This window comes from Pseudophryne corroboree, chromosome 1 (genome assembly GCF_028390025.1).
Source record: "Pseudophryne corroboree isolate aPseCor3 chromosome 1, aPseCor3.hap2, whole genome shotgun sequence".
Classification (NCBI taxonomy): Eukaryota; Metazoa; Chordata; class Amphibia; order Anura; family Myobatrachidae; genus Pseudophryne; species Pseudophryne corroboree.
In genome coordinates, this window is record NC_086444.1 from 747,818,231 (window position 1) to 747,835,389 (window position 17,159).

The following is a 17,159-nucleotide window of genomic DNA, read 5'->3' on the forward strand; positions in this document are numbered from 1 at the left end:
TTAAATGATTAATTGAGTCCATGAGGGCTGGAGAGGCCCTGTATCCCTGTGCTGATGTCCATGCTGCTGCACCTGTCACACTGTATGACAGGCAGCAGTGCCAGCAGCTTGAAGCTACTTCCCCGCCGTGACAGCATCATGAGGGGGTGGGGCTACACAGGTCTAAGCTTCTACAGCAGGGGATGAGGTGCTATAGATCCAGCCAGTCAGATGTTAGGTAAGTGGATGGAGAGTGAGTGAGAAAGTGTATGTATGTATGTATGTATGTATGTATATGTGTGGCATTATGTTTATAAGGGGCACCACTACAGGGGCATTATGTGTAAGTGGCAGCACTATGAGGGGCATTATGATAGAAGCGGCACCACTACTGGGGGCATTATGTGTATGAGGGGCACCACTACTGAAGGCATTATGCATAAAAGGTGCACCAATACTGAGGGCATTATGTGTAAAAGTGGTGCTACTGTGGGCATTATGTACAAGTGGTGCTACTGCTGTGGACATCATGCATAAGTGGCACTACTATTATGGGCATTGTGTATAAAGGGCACAACTACTGGGGGCATTGTGTGTATAAGCGGCACCACTACTGGCAGCATTATGTATAAGCGGCACTACTACTGGGGGCATTATGTGTATAAGGGTTGCCACTACTGGGGGGGCATTATGTGTAAGGAGCACCACTACTGGGGGAGTATAAGCTGTGCCACTATGGGGGCATTATGTATATGCAACACCACTAGGTGCATTATGTGTAAGCGGTGCCATTACTACAGGCATTATGTATAAGCAGCACAACTGCTGGGGACATTATGTATAAGCGGCGCCACTACTGGGGCCATTATGTGTATAAGTGTCACTACTACTGTGTGCATTACGTATGTAATGGGCACTACTACCAGAGGCATTAAGTATATAAGTGGCACTACTACTGGTGGCATGTGTATAAGCGACACTACTACTGGTGGCATTAGGTGTTTAAGTGGCACTACTACTGGGGGCATTATGTGTATAAGCGGCACTACTGCTGGGGGCATTATGTGTATAAGCAGCACTACTACTGGGGCATTACGTGTGGAATGGGCACTATTGCTGGGGGAATTAGGTGTATAAGCAGCACTATTACTGGAGGCATTATGTGTATAAGCAGCATTACTGCATGTGCTGTATTGTGAATAAGACTGTGCTACGGGTTGTGGTGTAATTTGAAATGGGGGTACTATTGTGTGTAAAGTATGGGAGGGCACAAATTTATAGTTTGAGGGGGGCGCTGAACACTAGCACCGGCCCTGCACCCACTGTATCATTCAGGTGGTTGTCAGCACTCCAGCTGGTTCAATTGTCTCCTGCTCAGCCTGTCTTCATGCTGCCAGGACCAGGGCAGCAGAAAAAAAGTATCTTCCAAAAAGCTCATTCTGAAGAGCGAGCAGATTTTCAGAAGTGATAGTTTTGCTAATGAGGCATGGTGAAAATCTCTGAATACTTTTTTAAACTACCAATGAGTTTAAACCCTAATTATCTGTAGTGATAATTATGTAATGATGAATAGGTTCCCTGTTTGTAATACCGTAACTTACAGTTTACCTGTTGTAATTTAAAAAATTCTGACCATCTTGGGTGATTGATTAATATATGGGTCAGGATAATCATCATATTACTAGCAGCACTGGCACCAGTATACCTCCCAAGTTCTGGTTCAGGTAAGGAGGGACTCTGTCATGGAGAGATGGGGAAAAGGGGCGTGGTTTGCAGGAGTGCCACAATAGCGAGCCACGACCCTGTTTTCATCACTGATGGGACATGGCAAGCACTCTGGGAGCTGCTGGCATGCCCCCAGTCCTTCTGTGTCCCGTGAATAGATGTCTATTCGCCGCTGCTCGCAGCGAGTGACTAGAGCAGGCATGTCCAACCTGCGGCCCTCCAGCTGTTGAGAAACTACACATCCCAGCATGCCCTGACACAGCTTTAGCATTCTCTGACAGCAAAACAGTGTCAGGGCATGCTGGGATATGTAGTTTCACAACAGCTGGAGGGCCGCAGGTTGGACATGCCTGGACTAGAGCGTCCCAAGCAGAGGCGGAACTACCGGCAGTGCAGGCAGTGCACTGCACTGGGGCCCGCCTCTGTCCAGGGGCCCAAGCATGTAATGAGTCAAACTGACTCATTACATGCCGCTGTGCGCTGCAGGCAACCGCTGCCCGCAGCGCACAGCCGCCCGGAGATAGGAGCTGAGCAGCGGTACAGACGGGGGAAGGAGGAGGGAGCCGGAGGACGGAGCCGCAGCAGCGCTTTGTTACTGGTGGAGGCGCTGCTGCTGCTGCTCCTCTGCTTCCCTATAGGCTGTCTTCCGAGAACAGCCTATAGGGAAGCAGAGGGGCAGCAGCAGCAGCGCCTCCACCAGTAACAAAGCGCTGCTGCGGCTCCGTCCTCCGGCTCCCTCCTCCTCATTCTCTACTGCCCGGGAATCATCGTCTGACGCAGCTGCACCGAGGAGCCTGAGGGTAAGTATAATTCTTCCTTCTTTCTTTCTTTCTTTCTTTCTTTCTTTCCTTCTTTCTTTCTTGTGCCTGCCTGCCGCAATGTGTAAAAAGGGGGGACTACCTGCCGCACTGTGTAAAAAGGGGGGACTGCCTGCCGCAATGTGTAAAAAGGGGGGACTACCTGCCGCAATGTGTAAAAAGGGGGGACTGCCTGCCGCAATGTGTAAAAAGGGGGGACTACCTGCCGCAATGTGTAAAAAGGGGGGACTGCCTGCCGCAATGTGTAAAAAGGGGGGACTGCCTGCCGCACTGTAAAAAGGGGGGACTGCCTGCCGCAATGTGTAAAAAGGGGGGACTACCTGCCGCAATGTGTAAAAAGGGGGGACTGCCTGCCGCAATGTGTAAAAAGGGGGGACTACCTGCCGCAATGTGTAAAAAGGGGGGACTGCCTGCCGCACTGTGTAAAAAGGGGGGACTGCCTGCCGCACTGTGTAAAAAGGGGGGACTGCCTGCCGCAATGTGTAAAAAGGGGGGACTACCTGCCGCAATGTGTAAAAAGGGGGGACTGCCTGCCACTGTGTGTAAAAAGGGGAATCTGCCTGCCGTAATGTGTAAAAATGGGGACGCTGTCTGCCGTAATGTGTAACAAGGGCACGCTGTCTGCCGTAATGTGTAACAAGGGCACGCTGTCTGCCGTAATGTGTAAAAAGGGCACGCTGTCTGCCGTAATGTGTAACAAGGGCACGCGGTCTGCCGTAATGTGTAACAAGGGCACGCGGTCTGCCGTTATGTGTAAAAAGGGGTAATCTGCCCGACGCTATGTGTAAAAATGGGGAATCTGCCTGCCGTAATGTGTAAAAAAGGGGGGCTGCCTGACGCTATGTGTAAAAATGGGGAATCTGCCTGCCGCAATGTGTAAAAAGGGGGGACTGCCTGCCGCACTGTGTAAAAAGGGGGGACTGCCTGCCGCAATGTGTAAAAAGGGGGGACTACCTGCCGCAATGTGTAAAAAGGGGGGACTGCCTGCCACTATGTGTAAAAAGGGGAATCTGCCTGCCGTAATGTGTAAAAATGGGGACGCTGTCTGCCGTAATGTGTAAAAAGGGCACGCTGTCTGCCGTTATGTGTAAAAAGGGCACGCTGTCTGCTGTAATGTGTAAAAAGAGGAATCTGTTCGCTGTAAGGTGTAAAAGGGTCTCTACCTGGTGTAGTGGTGCTACTGTGCGGCGTAATTTGAATAATGGAGACTACTGTGTTGGTATTATTTTGTGGCCACACCCCTTCCCCACGAAGCCACGCCACTATGTATTTTTGCGCGCGCCTACGGCGCGCACTGCCCCCGGGGTGGACTTGGATGGGGGGGGGGGCCCAAAGCATTTTGTCGCACCTGGGCCCACCGCTTGCTTGTTCCGCCACTGGTCCCAAGTGCCCCCACTATGGCCCGCGGATGGGACAGTCCCAAGAAACAGGTCTGTCTCACGAAAATCAGGACAGTTGGGAGGTATGCACTTGTATAAGTAATGGAAGGTCTTCTACTAGTAGAAAAGTTCATGTGTGAAGAAGAAAGCTTAGGAGTAACCGTTCCAAATCACATGAATCTTGCTCAATGTCAAATGTCAGTCTTTCTTCATTAAAAAAAAAACCTACAGTATGATCCACAACAAATTCAGTAATGATAATGGACACTACTTTTGATTAAATTAAAATCAATCAGGACAAATTGAATTATACATGCCTCTCAGAACAGTGATACACCAGTGCAACTTAATTTCTGTTTATCACTGTATGGGATCAGTAGCTGGAGGGTATGCTGATTCATGTAGTGCAATATTGTAGGGTCTTGGGGCGCTTCCAGGAGAGTTGGTTCTCAATTTAAAAATACATGAATATATGACCCAAAGAGACACATTGATGTGGTTGGTGGCTTAGTTATAATACATTTGCAAACGTATGTAACAGAGATCCCTGCATTTTACTATTATGTAGGATGCAAGTCTCTTTTGCTGGTCCACTGCAGTATACTGAAGGAATTTGTTTTGTTCTGGCTTCTCAAGATGTAACCGCTCCTGTCAACGCACTTGTGATGGGCCAATACATTGATTAAGCAACTTCCATTTAATTACAATTTTATTTTTTAAATCAAATCTTATTTTTTTGTAATCAATTTAAAAAGATAAATTGAGCTGGATCTCTATTTCAATCTCCATGTTCTAGCAATCCATTTACAATATGGCCCCCACATACTGTATATTATATAATAAAAAAAAAAAAAAAAAAGTTACTTTTCAATAAAATATAGTATAATTGAATTGCAGCGATTAAACTGGCACATCTTGTTCATTTGTATCCTAGCACTGTTTGGATATGAAAGGTCTTTTTTGGCCCAGCAGCTGCATCCCCAGATACAACTACAGGCTTGATAACTGCAGACCCAAACTAAAAAAAATTATTAAATTGAGATCCAGCAGGTGCTGAGACAGGAAACAAAATGTAATCAGGTCCAAGTTTTGTTGCGAGTGCAAACTCGCACTTACTCCCTTCAAGTTTAGTGTAAGAATGTTCCGAACTGCACAGTATGTAATAGACTGCAAGTTTCAAGGTGCTTACATAAATCACATGCATCACCTGTATACAAGATTTCAGGCAGCAAAGCCGCTAAAATCTCGCAAATCATAACACAAGATTAATTACATGCAGCATGTTAGTTTGAAACCAAGGAAGCCATTAATCCCCAAAATTTGCCTAATTTCTATCTCCCTGGCCCTATATAAGTAGCACCTCTGCCATTTGTTTTCTTTGATAGGTTTTGGAAAGGAGACTGTAGGAGTGTGAAGGAGCATTGGGGCAGATGTATTAACCTGGAGAAGGCATAAGGAAGTGATAAACCAGTGATATGTGCAAGGTGATAAAGACACCAGCCAATCAGATCCTAACTGTTAATTTACATAATGGAGCTGATTGGCTGGTGCCTCTATCACCTTGCACATATCACTGGTTTATCACTTCCTTATACCTTCTCCAGGTTAATACATCTGCCCCATTGTGAGGTATTAATTGTGTTTGGCAGTTAACAGCATGTCATTTAGGCTCAGAGTTGGAGGTGAGCAGAGTCAGGAAGAGGAGGAGCAGGTCAGAGGGACTCAGTCTGAGGTTGAAGAGGAGGGTGATGAGGAGCACGAGATAGAGGTGGTATGGGTAGAGCCTGCTGTATCTGCCACTAGGAAGACAAAAACAGGGTGGAATGTCTGCTTCACTTAGGAGTGGAGATGGACTAAGCCTTGTGAGAGTAATAAAGTGGAGAGAGAAAGTACCAACCAATCAGCTCCTGTCTTTTTGTCAAACACAAATTTAATATGGCAGTTAGGAGCTGGCACTTTAGCTCTCTCCTCTTTATCACTCTCCATGGGCAGGATGCACCCAGGTTAAAAATGCGGCCAAACCTCTGGCCACTTACTGCATATGCACCAAGCCCCAGAATGCGATAGACGCCTATAGGCATACAAGCCTCAGAATCTATCCGTTTCCCTACTGAGAGGAATCCAATTGGATCCCTCCTAGCACCCCCTGTGGCACACACATGAGCCCAAGCATGCACAGATAGGACTTCAGGACCTATAACCTGGAGTCCTATCATCTCAAAGGACAGCTCCCCATGGAGGAGAACTGTGCACTGATGTGTGCAGTTATGCCAGTGCATGGTAGGATCCTAGGACCAGAGGCACACTGCACAACCATGGTCCATAAGAAGGCTTTATGGCAGGTGGCCTGTGATGGGGTAAAGGCTGTTGTTGCAGGTGCTCTGTTGAGAACTGCAAAAAGCATTTGAATGATGTCAAGAGGGTCCTGAATGCAAAGATGGCAGAGGAGCTGCATAAATCACGATGAACAGGGGGGTGGACCAACAGTCCAGCTCCATTACTTTATCCAACATCTCACACACCACCTGGTGAGTAACAAAGTACATTTTTACCTTTTAACTACGCCAACCTAATTCAGTCTGCACTTAGTGTTATACCCTTTTTTAGTTTGTTAAACTTACTGATTAAATACTACACAATGCGATCCCAAGATGAAGTGTGGGGAAATCTATACAGAAAAGACTGGTATCAAATGAGTGCGCAAAACTAAGGTGCAGCCTCAATCAAAAACACACACAGTGGGGTCTCCTTCACCCCCACAAACAAAGCAATCATGAAACAGAAAATCGGTGAGAAAGATTTGGGGCACTCCTCTAAACTACATATAAATCACATAGATTCAGGCAGATTTGAAAATCAAGGAAACACTTTAGCTGTATACTTTCCTGTGAATCACTTGTATCTTCAGCATATCATAAAAGGATCCTTCTGTTTTCTTTAGAGTGGTCCTCCTCTTGATAGATTTCCCCTCAGGGTAACCGGATGCTTTTGAGGACTCATAAATCCTCACAATCGCATAAGATGTTAAAATAGCTCCAGTTGGCCTCCCGGGTTAGCAGCTTCCTGGATCCAGCAACCACGTTCACCCAATGTCGTCAGGATAGTCCCTCACACCGCACCAACGCGTTTCAGGTCTGTTCCAGACCCTTTTTCAAGGTAAGTGTCACTTACCTTGAAAAAGGGTCTGGAACAGACCTGAAACGCATTGGTGCGGTGTGAGGGACTATCCTGACGACATTGGGTGAACGTGGTTGCTGGATGTGTGGGGAAGCCTAGCAGAGGAACTGCAATTTGCAAATGTGTAGAAATCCACTAAATAGTACAGTTGTACATTAAAGTCCATTAACAAATAGTGGACGTTGTTTGTTAGAGAAAATGATGCGTACTCTGGTACAGATGTATGTACTTTAAACCAAAAAAGGTCACTAAAACATTCTTATATTTCTTTCCTCCGCTGCACTACAGAAGAAGGCTCCTGCCATAAGGAGACTTCCACAAACAGAGGATGATGAAGTTGGGGAGTCCTAAACAAATACAAAACAAAGAAAAGTACAATTAGGCCATGGGTCAACATCTATACCGTCATGTAACATTTACACGATAACAATTGTTATTTTAGCACAAAAATTAAGTTAACAAGCGTTATTACTTACTGTTAATATTCACTTTACAGGTGCTACTTGTGATCCCACCAGCACCGATCGTCAAACAGTTTTTGGATAAGGAGGACATCATCTTGACGCTTCTAGTTCCAATTGAGCCAACAGAGGACACAGCAGCAGGCAACATTGTAGACACACAAGAATGGCAGCAGGTCCAGCACAACGTTGGAACAAACAGTCTTTGGATAATGTTTGTAACATTCAGGTTAATGTTATGAATGTACAAAAGACACAAATGAATGTAGTCAGTTACACAAATTAGCCAACCCAGAGTTGCCCAATGTACAAGAACCTGAATGGCCCATAATATATATTTATTTATATGTATATGCATGTATTTTGTAGATTAGCCAGGCTTTTGGGGGATTTGGGGGGGGATTCACTTTTCTGAGTTTAGTAAATTTGGATTGCAAATTCAATTGTTTTTTTGTTTTTGTTTTTTAAAGTAAGATAACTCATGTGTGTTTATATAGGGGTTTAATTATACCCCTTTCACATCTCCAATGCCGGATCCCACCCGGGAATTGGAAACGGGTCCTTCCCGGGTGAGATCCGGCATTGGAGACTCTCCTACCCCTTTTGCTGGGTTGCTCGGTTGCCATAGCAGCGAGGGGCAGAGCTGGGGATGGAGGTGGAGGCGGCGAGCTCATCTCCGCGCCGCTTCTCCCTATTTAGTAAATGGGTCCCATCGACCCGGGAATCCTTTTATGCAGCCACTGACCGGGTATTCAACCCGGGAATAACACTGCTTATAACCCGGGTTGATTTATCGGGTGAGGCGATCCGGGAATTCAGACTTGGTGCTTTCACACCGCACACTGACCAGGGTCATCACGGTAATATGCCGGGTTGATACCGGTTTGTGTGGTGTGAAAGGTGTATTAGTGCTAATTGCCAACTTCTGTGTTAATATGATGATTTACAGTAATGTGCCAAATCAGTGGCGGAACTTGTGAGTGGGGGGCCCAGGTGCCAATATAATTTAGGCCACCTCCTCCACTCTAACCTAGCTTACAATATGCCACATGGAATTTGGTGACAAGAAAAGGCAGAGGGTGAAAGCGTAAGGTAGGGGAAGACAGTGGGTGACAGGGGTACAAGCACAATGTCCTGCATGGTGCGGAGAACATGTTCCTTGGTTTGGGAGCATTTGCCTACATTCCAGCAGAAAAACGGAGCAAGTTACAGAACCGAGCAGTAGAGTGAGTTCTAGTCAGTTACAGTGAACATTCAAAAGGCTACAGAATCTTAGATCAAAAGATTGGAAAAATAATTATGAAGTAACAGAGTGTGACATTCATGGAAGAAGCAAGAGATGATGTCATAATTCCAGCAAACTCAATTGAAGAGGAAAGTACAGAATACAAAGGAACAGATGAAGTAGAAATCACTCAAGAAGTCAAGGTACAACATAGGACAGATACTAGTGACACTCAGGAAAGTATAACAGAAGGAGTGAGACGCTCTTCAAGAGAAAATAAAGGAAAAGCACACGTACGTTTACAGTATCTTACAAAGCAACAGTTGTTAACATACTAGAACCTACATCATGGGAAGAAATTGCTACCTTTCCAGAAAGAGAAGCACAGAAATGGCTAAGAGCCGCAAAGGAAGAAATGGAATCAATGAAAGACAACCAGACATGGACATTGACCAAACTACCAGCAGATAAAAAGGACATAGGATGTAAATGGACTTTTAAGGTCAAGTATGATACTGAAGGAAAAGTAGAAAGATACAAGGCAAGATTAGTTGCTAAAGGATATTCACAGAAATTTGGAGAAGACTATTATGAAACGTTTGCCACAGTTGTGAAGCACATCACCATTAGAACCTTACTTCTAACAGTAGCCATAATAGGTATGCAAGTGAAACATTTCGACGTGAAGACTGCTTTCTTACATGGTGTACTGAAGGAAGACATAACTGGAACAACCACCAAGTTTTGTGAATTCTCAAGAACCAGATCACGTATGTAAGCTTAACAAAAGCATATAATGGTCTAAAGCAAGCAGCAAGAGCATGGAATACAAAGATCAATGAAGTCTTGATGGAGAAGGGGTTCATCATAAGTAAAGCAGACCCCTGTCTTTATACAAAGTTAATAAAAGAAAGATGGGTCTATGTATTAATTTCCGTGGACGATTTACTAGTTTGTTTCGAACAAGGAGGAGATGAAATTGAACTACTACAAGAACTAAACAGTGAATTTGAAACAAAAGACCTAGGGTCACATAACACATTATTTGGGAATGCAAATCTCAAGAGAAGATGATGCAGCATTCACATTAAATCAGAAATGTAAGATTCAGGAAGCCATTGAGGAGTTCAGAATGCAAGAAGCAAAGATAGCAAGCACTCCTATGGAGACAAGTTATGTAAAAGAATCAAATGATCAGAGTGAACGGTTACAAGAAAAGCTATGGGTAAATTATTATACATTGCAACTGTCACCAGACCAGACATTTCCACAGCAGTTGGGATCCTAAGCAGAAAGGTTTACAAACCAACACATACGGACTGGAATACAGTTAAGAGAGTAATTTGTTATTTTAAAGGAACAATTAACAAGAAGCTTAAACTCTCAGCAAGTACAAGTCACAAGTTAACAGGACATGTTGACTCAGACTGGGCTGGAGACACAAATGACAGAAAATCCACAAGTGGATATTTATTCTCAATCGGAGAAGGAATAATCAGTTGGACAAGCAAGATACAATCTTCCATAGCACTGTCATCTACAGAGGCTGAATATATTGCGGCAGCTCACGCTAGTCAAGAAGTGATATGGTTAATGCAACTACTGTCAGACCTAGGAATGCATTAAGAAGAACCCAAGATATGATGATAATCAAGGATGCTTTGTGTTAGCACAAACAGAGAGAGTAAATCCAAGAACCAAGCATTTTGATGTTAAGCATTATTTTCTGAGGGATCTACAAGAACAAGGCATTATAGAGTTGAACTATTGCCCAACAGAGGACATGATGGCTGATATCCTGACTAAGCCTCTTGTCAGAGAGAGGCATTGGAGACTTACAGCAAAGATGGGTTTAATTGAAGAAACCTAGGCCAGTATTTACTAAAAATCCGAGTTTGGACGATTTGTGTTTTTTTTTTCTAAGTCCCAATCCGGGAATTCACCAAGCACAAATCTCGGCAGTGTTTGGACTATTCGTAATGGTTTGAATGACAACATTCACAAATACAAATGAATAGACCATCGGTCAAACGCGGCTGTTATTTCATAGAATACGGGCATTCACTATTCATTCGTATTTGGGTGTTAGTTTCTGAGTGCTCAAGTGCGGGTCTGTTTTTTTTTCGATTCGTTAAAAAAAGCAGCAATAAAATAGACCTGCTTTTTCCAGTCGAGTTTGGATAACCATTCACGGATCAGTGAGATCTGTGCATGTTTATCTATGGGAAAGGGTCTGTTTAGTGTTAAAACGGGAAAAAAATTGCGTGGGGTCCCCCCTCCTAAGCATAACCAGCCTCGGGCTCTTTGAGCCGGTCCTGGTTGAAAAAATATGGGGGGAAAAATGACAGGGGTTCCCCCATATTTAATCAACCAGCACCGGGCTCTGCGCCTGGTCCTGGTTCCAAAAATACGGGGGACAAAAAGCGTAGGGGTCCCCCGTATTTCTGAAACCAGCACCGGGCTCCACTAGCTGGGGAGATAATGCCACAGCCGGGGGACACTTTGATATCGGTCCCTGCGGCCGTGCCATTAAAACCCCAACTAGTCACCCCTGGCTGGGGTACCCTGGAGGAGTGGGGACCCCTTCAATCAAGGGGTCCCCCCCTCCAGCCACCCAAGGGCCAGGGGTGAAGCCCGAGGCTGTCCCCCCCCATCCAAGAGCGGCGGATGGGGGGCTGATAGGCAAGTGTGAAATTGTGAATATTGTTTTTAGTAGCAGTACTACAAGTCCCAGCAAGCCTCCCCCGCAAGCTGGTACTTGGAGAATCACAAGTACCAGCATGCGGTGGAAAACCGGGCCCGCTGGTACCTGTAGTACTACTACTAAAAAAAATAACCCAATAAAAACAGGACACACACACCGTGACAGTACAACTTTATTACATACGTGCACACCAACATACACACATACTTACCTATGTTCCCATGAGGCTCGGTCCTCTTCTCCATGTAGAATCCTAGGGGTACCTGTGAAAAAAATTATACTCACATAATCCAGTGAAGAATCCGGCCTTTGAATAATCCACGTACTTGTCAAAAAAATAAAACGCAAACCCGACCACGCACTGAAAGGGGTCCCATGTTTACACATGGGACCCCTTTCCCCGACTGCCAGGACCCCCCCTGACTCCTGTCAAAGAGGGGCCCTTCAGCCAATCAGGGAGCGCCACGTCGTGGCACCCTCCTGATTGGCTGTGTGCTCCTGTAGTGTCTGTCAGGCAGCACACGGCAGTGATACAATGTAGCGCCTATGCGCTCCATTGTAGCCAATGGTGGGAACTTTGCGGTCAGCGGTTGACTGAAAGTATTATTCCACATAGTGCCATAGTTTATATTATTCCACAGTGCCCGCCACACTGGTGATGTAGCAACTGCCCTATTGTTAAATCTGATCCGACTATTCCCACTGACATGGCATCCTCACACACAGCTGAGACCCTCCAGTGTGTACTCAGAAAGAGTTTTCAGTACAGCTGGGAACCTTGACTGCGAACGGCATAGGAGGTTACTTCCCCAAAATGTGTTAAAGATGTTCATGAAAATTAAATACAAATTTCATGAGGAAACCTTGTGTAGACGACAATCATTTTCTTAGTTTATCAAACTGCCACCCTGACTGCCACTGCAGTGCCACTCTTTCCCCTATTTGTGCCTTGTTGTAAGTTGAACTGCCACACATTTGTGTGGATTCAGTATGATATACCAGCTGCGCTCGCCACAGGTTCTATTCTCACTCTATGGGTGTCGTGGACACGCTCGAGTGGGAATAACCTTGTACCGCCAGTATTCCAGCTGAAGGCATTGCCAGCTGTCGGGATTCCAGTGTCTGTATACTGCCCCCGGGATCCCGACAGCAAGCAAATTAAATAGATCCTGTTTGTGCCACAAACTGCTGTCTCCTAAGCTTAGTCATTCAGATACCTCGGTGCAACCTTTAGGCTTGAACTCAATGAAAACAATATTGTGAGGTGGTCAAACTTGAATGGAAATTAATGTATTGTACTTGAGGTTAATACTAGTGATGAGCGGGTTCGGTTTCTCGGAAACCGAACCCCCTCGAACTTCACCCTTTTTACACGGGTCCGAGGCATACTCGGATTCTCCCCGTCATCATCCCGCTGTCGGATTCTCGCGAGATTCGGATTCTATATAAGCAGCCGCGCGTCGCCGCCATTTTCACTCGTGCATTGGAAATGTTAGGGAGAGGACGTGGCTGGCGTCCTCTCAGTTATTGTTGAACTTGATTGTGCTGTGCACTATTGCTTAATTGTGGGGAGGGCTGGGGAGCAGCTGTATATAGGAGGAGTACAGTGCAGAGTTTTGCTGATCAGTGACCACCAGTTATCCGTTCTCTGCCTGAAAAAAACGCTCCATATCTGTGCTCACAGTGTGCTGCATATATCTGTGCTCACACTGCTTAATTGTGGGGACTGGGGAGCAGCTGTATTATATAGCAGGAGTACAGTGAAGAGTTTTGCTGACAGTGACCACCAGTATACGTTGTCTGCCTGAAAAACACTCTATATCTGTGCTCAGTGTGCTGCTTTATTGTGGGAACTGGGGACCACCAGTATAATATTATATAGGAGGAGTACAGTGAGTTTTGCTGACCAGTGACCACCAGTATATAATATATAGCATTACGGTACAGTAGGCCACTGCTGTACCTACCTCTGTGTCGTCATTAAGTATACTATCCATCTACATCCTATACCTGTGGTGCATTTTAGTTTTGCAGTTTGCTGACACAGTGACCACCAGTATACTATATATAGCAGTACGGAAGGCCACTGCTGTACCTACCTCTGTGTCGTCATTCATTAAGTATACTCTCCATCTACATTCTATACCTGTGGTGCATTTTAGTTTTGCAGTTTGCTGACACAGTGACCACCAGTATACTATATATAGCAGTACGGAAGGCCACTGCTGTACCTACCTCTGTCGTCATTCATTAAGTATACTCTCCATCTACATTCTATACCTGTGGTGCATTTTAGTTTTGCAGTTTGCTGACACAGTGACCACCAGTATACTATATATAGCAGTACGGAAGACCACTGCTGTACATACCTCTGTGTCGTCATTCATTAAGTAAACTATCCATCTACATTCTATACCTGTGGTGCATTTTAGTTTTGCAGTTTGCTGACACAGTGACCACCAGTATACTATATATAGCAGTACGGAAGGCCACTGCTGTACCTACCTCTGTGTCGTCATTCATTAAGTATACTATCCATCTACATTCTATACCTGTGGTGCATTTTAGTTTTGCAGTTTGCTGACACAGTGACCACCAGTATACTATATATAGCAGTACGGAAGGCCACTGCTGTACCTACCTCTGTGTCGTCATTCATTAAGTATACTATCCATCTACATTCTGTACCTGTGATGCATTTTAGTTTTGCAGTTTGCTGACACAGTGACCACCAGTATACTATATATAGCAGTACGGAAGGCCACTGCTGTACCTACCTCTGTGTCGTCATTCATTAAGTAAACTATCCATCTACATTCTATACCTGTGGTGCATTTTAGTTTTGCAGTTTGCTGACACAGTGACCACCAGTATACTATATATAGCAGTACGGAAGGCCACTGCTGTACCTACCTCTGTGTCGTCAAGTATACTATCCATCCATACCTGTGGTGCATTTCAGTTGTGCGCAGTAAATATAGTAGTAGGCCATTGCTATTGATACTGGCATATAATTCCACACATTAAAAAATGGAGAACAAAAATGTGGAGGTTAAAATAGGGAAAGATCAAGATCCACTTCCACCTCGTGCTGAAGCTGCTGCCACTAGTCATGGCCGAGACAATGAAATGCCATCAACGTCATCTGCCAAGGCCGATGCCCAATGTCATAGTAGAGAGCATGTAAAATCCAAAAAACAAAAGTTCAGTAAAATGACCCAAAAATCAAAATTAAAAGCGTCTGAGGAGAAGCGTAAACTTGCCAATATGCCATTTACGACACGGAGTGGCAAGGAACGGCTGAGGCCCTGGCCTATGTTCATGGCTAGTGGTTCAGCTTCACATGAGGATGGAAGCACTCATCCTCTCGCTAGAAAAATGAAAAGACTTAAGCTGGCAAAAGCACAGCAAAGAACTGTGCGTTCTTCTAAATCACAAATACCCAAGGAGAGTCCAATTGTGTCGGTTGCGATGCCTGACCTTCCCGACACTGGACGGGAAGAGCTTGCGCCTTCCACCATTTGCACGCCCCCTGCAAGTGCTGGAAGGAGCACCCGCCGTCCAGTTCCTGATAGTCAAATTGAAGATGTCACTGTTGAAGTACACAAGGATGAGGATATGGGTGTTGCTGGGGAGGAAATTGACAAGGAGGATTCTGATGGTGAGGTGGTTTGTTTAAGTCAGGCACCCGGGGAGACACCTGTTGTCCGTGGGACGAATATGGCCATTGACATGCCTGCTCAAAACACAAAAAAAATCACCTCTTCGGTGTGGAATTATTTCAACACAAATGCGGACAACAGGTGTCAAGCCGTGTGTTGCCTTTGTCAAGCTGTAATAAGTAGGGGTAAGGACGTTAACCACCTCGGAACATCCTCCCTTATACGTCACCTGCAGCACATTCATCATAAGTCAGTGACAAGTTCAAAAACTTTGGGTGACAGCGGAAGCAGTCCACTGACCACTAAATCCCTTCCTCTTGTAACCAAGCTCCTGCAAACCACACCACCAACTCCCTCAGTGTCAATTTCCTCCTTACCCAGGAAAGCCAATAGTCCTGCAGGCCATGTCACTGGCAAGGCTGATGAGTCCTCTCCTGCCTGGGATTCCTCCGATGCATCCTTGAGTGTAACGCCTACTGCTGCTGGCGCTGCTGTTGTAGCTGCTGGGAGTCGATCGTCATCCCAGAGGGGAAGTCGGAAGACCACTTGTACTACTTCCAGTAAGCAATTGACTGTCCAACAGTCCTTTGCGAGGAAGATGAAATATCACAGCAGTCATCCTGCTGCAAAGCAGATAACTCAGGCCTTGGCAGCCTGGGCGGTGAGAAACGTGGTTCCGGTATCCACCGTTAATTCAGAGCCAACTAGAGACTTGATTGAGGTACTGTGTCCCCGGTACCAAATACCATCTAGGTTCCATTTCTCTAGGCAGGCGATACCGAAAATGTACACAGACCTCAGAAAAAGACTCACCAGTGTCCTAAAAAATGCAGTTGTACCCAATGTCCACTTAACCACGGACATGTGGAGCAGGGCAGACTCAGGACTATATGACTGTGACAGCCCACTGGGTAGATGTATTGCCTCCCGCAGCAAGAACAGCAGCGGCGGCACCAGTAGCAGCATCTCGCAAACGCCAACTCGTTCCTAGGCAGGCTACGCTTTGTATCACCACTTTCCAGAATAGGCACACAGCTGACAACCTCTTACGGCAACTGAGGAAGATCATCGCAGAATGGCTTACCCCAATTGGACTCTCCTGGGGATTTGTGACATCGGACAACGCCAGCAATATTGTGCATGCATTACATCTGGGCAAATAACAGCACGTCCCATGTTTTGCACATACATTGAATTTGGTGGTGCAGAATTATTTAAAAAACGACAGGGGCGTGCAAGAGATGCTGTCGGTGGCCCGAAGAATTGCGGGCCACTTTCGGCATTCAGGCACCGCGTACAGAAGACTGGAGCACCACCAAACATTCCTGAACCTGCCCTTCCATCATCTGAAGCAAGAGGTGGTAACGAGGTGGAATTCAACCCTCTATATGCTTCAGAGGATGGAGGAGCAGCAAAAGGCCATTCAAGCCTATACATCTGCCCACGATATAGGCAAAGGAGGGGGAATGCACCTGACTCAAGTGCAGTGGAGAATGATTTCAAAGTTGTGCAAGGTTCTGCAACCCTTTGAACTTGCCACACGTTAAGTCAGTTCAGACACTGCCAGCCTGAGTCAGGTCATTCCCCTCATCAGGCTTTTGCAGAAGAAGCTGGAGACATTGAAGGAGGAGCTAAAACAGAGCGATTTTGCTAGGCATGTGGGACTTGTTGATGGAGCCCTTAATTCGCTTAACCAGGATTCACGGGTGGTCAATCTGTTGAAATCAGAGCACTACATTTTGGCCACCGTGCTCGATCCTAGATTTAAAACCTACGTTGTATCTCTCTTTCCGGCAGACACAAGTCTGCAGAGGTTCAAAGACCTGCTGGTGAGATAATTGTCAAGTCAAGCGGAACGTGACCCGTCAACATCTCCTCCTTCACATTCTCCAGCAACTCGGGGTGCGAGGAAAAGGCTAAGAATTCCGAGCCCACCCGCTGGCGGTGATGCAGGGCAGTCTGGAGCGAGTGCTGACATCTGGTCCGGACTGAAAGACCTGCCAACGATTACTGACATGTCGTCTACTGT

At 45.8% G+C, this 17,159-nt stretch overlaps 1 long non-coding RNA gene across 1 annotated transcript in view; it reads left to right on the forward strand.

The window, feature by feature from the left end:
• The window catches only part of LOC134909640 (uncharacterized), an 84,107-nt gene that overhangs the window by 14,260 nt on the left and 52,688 nt on the right, over positions 1-17,159 (forward strand). The window contains exon 2 of the long non-coding RNA XR_010175990.1: positions 7,575-7,753. This is a non-coding gene — a long non-coding RNA (uncharacterized LOC134909640). The remainder of the gene's footprint in view (positions 1-7,574; positions 7,754-17,159) is intronic.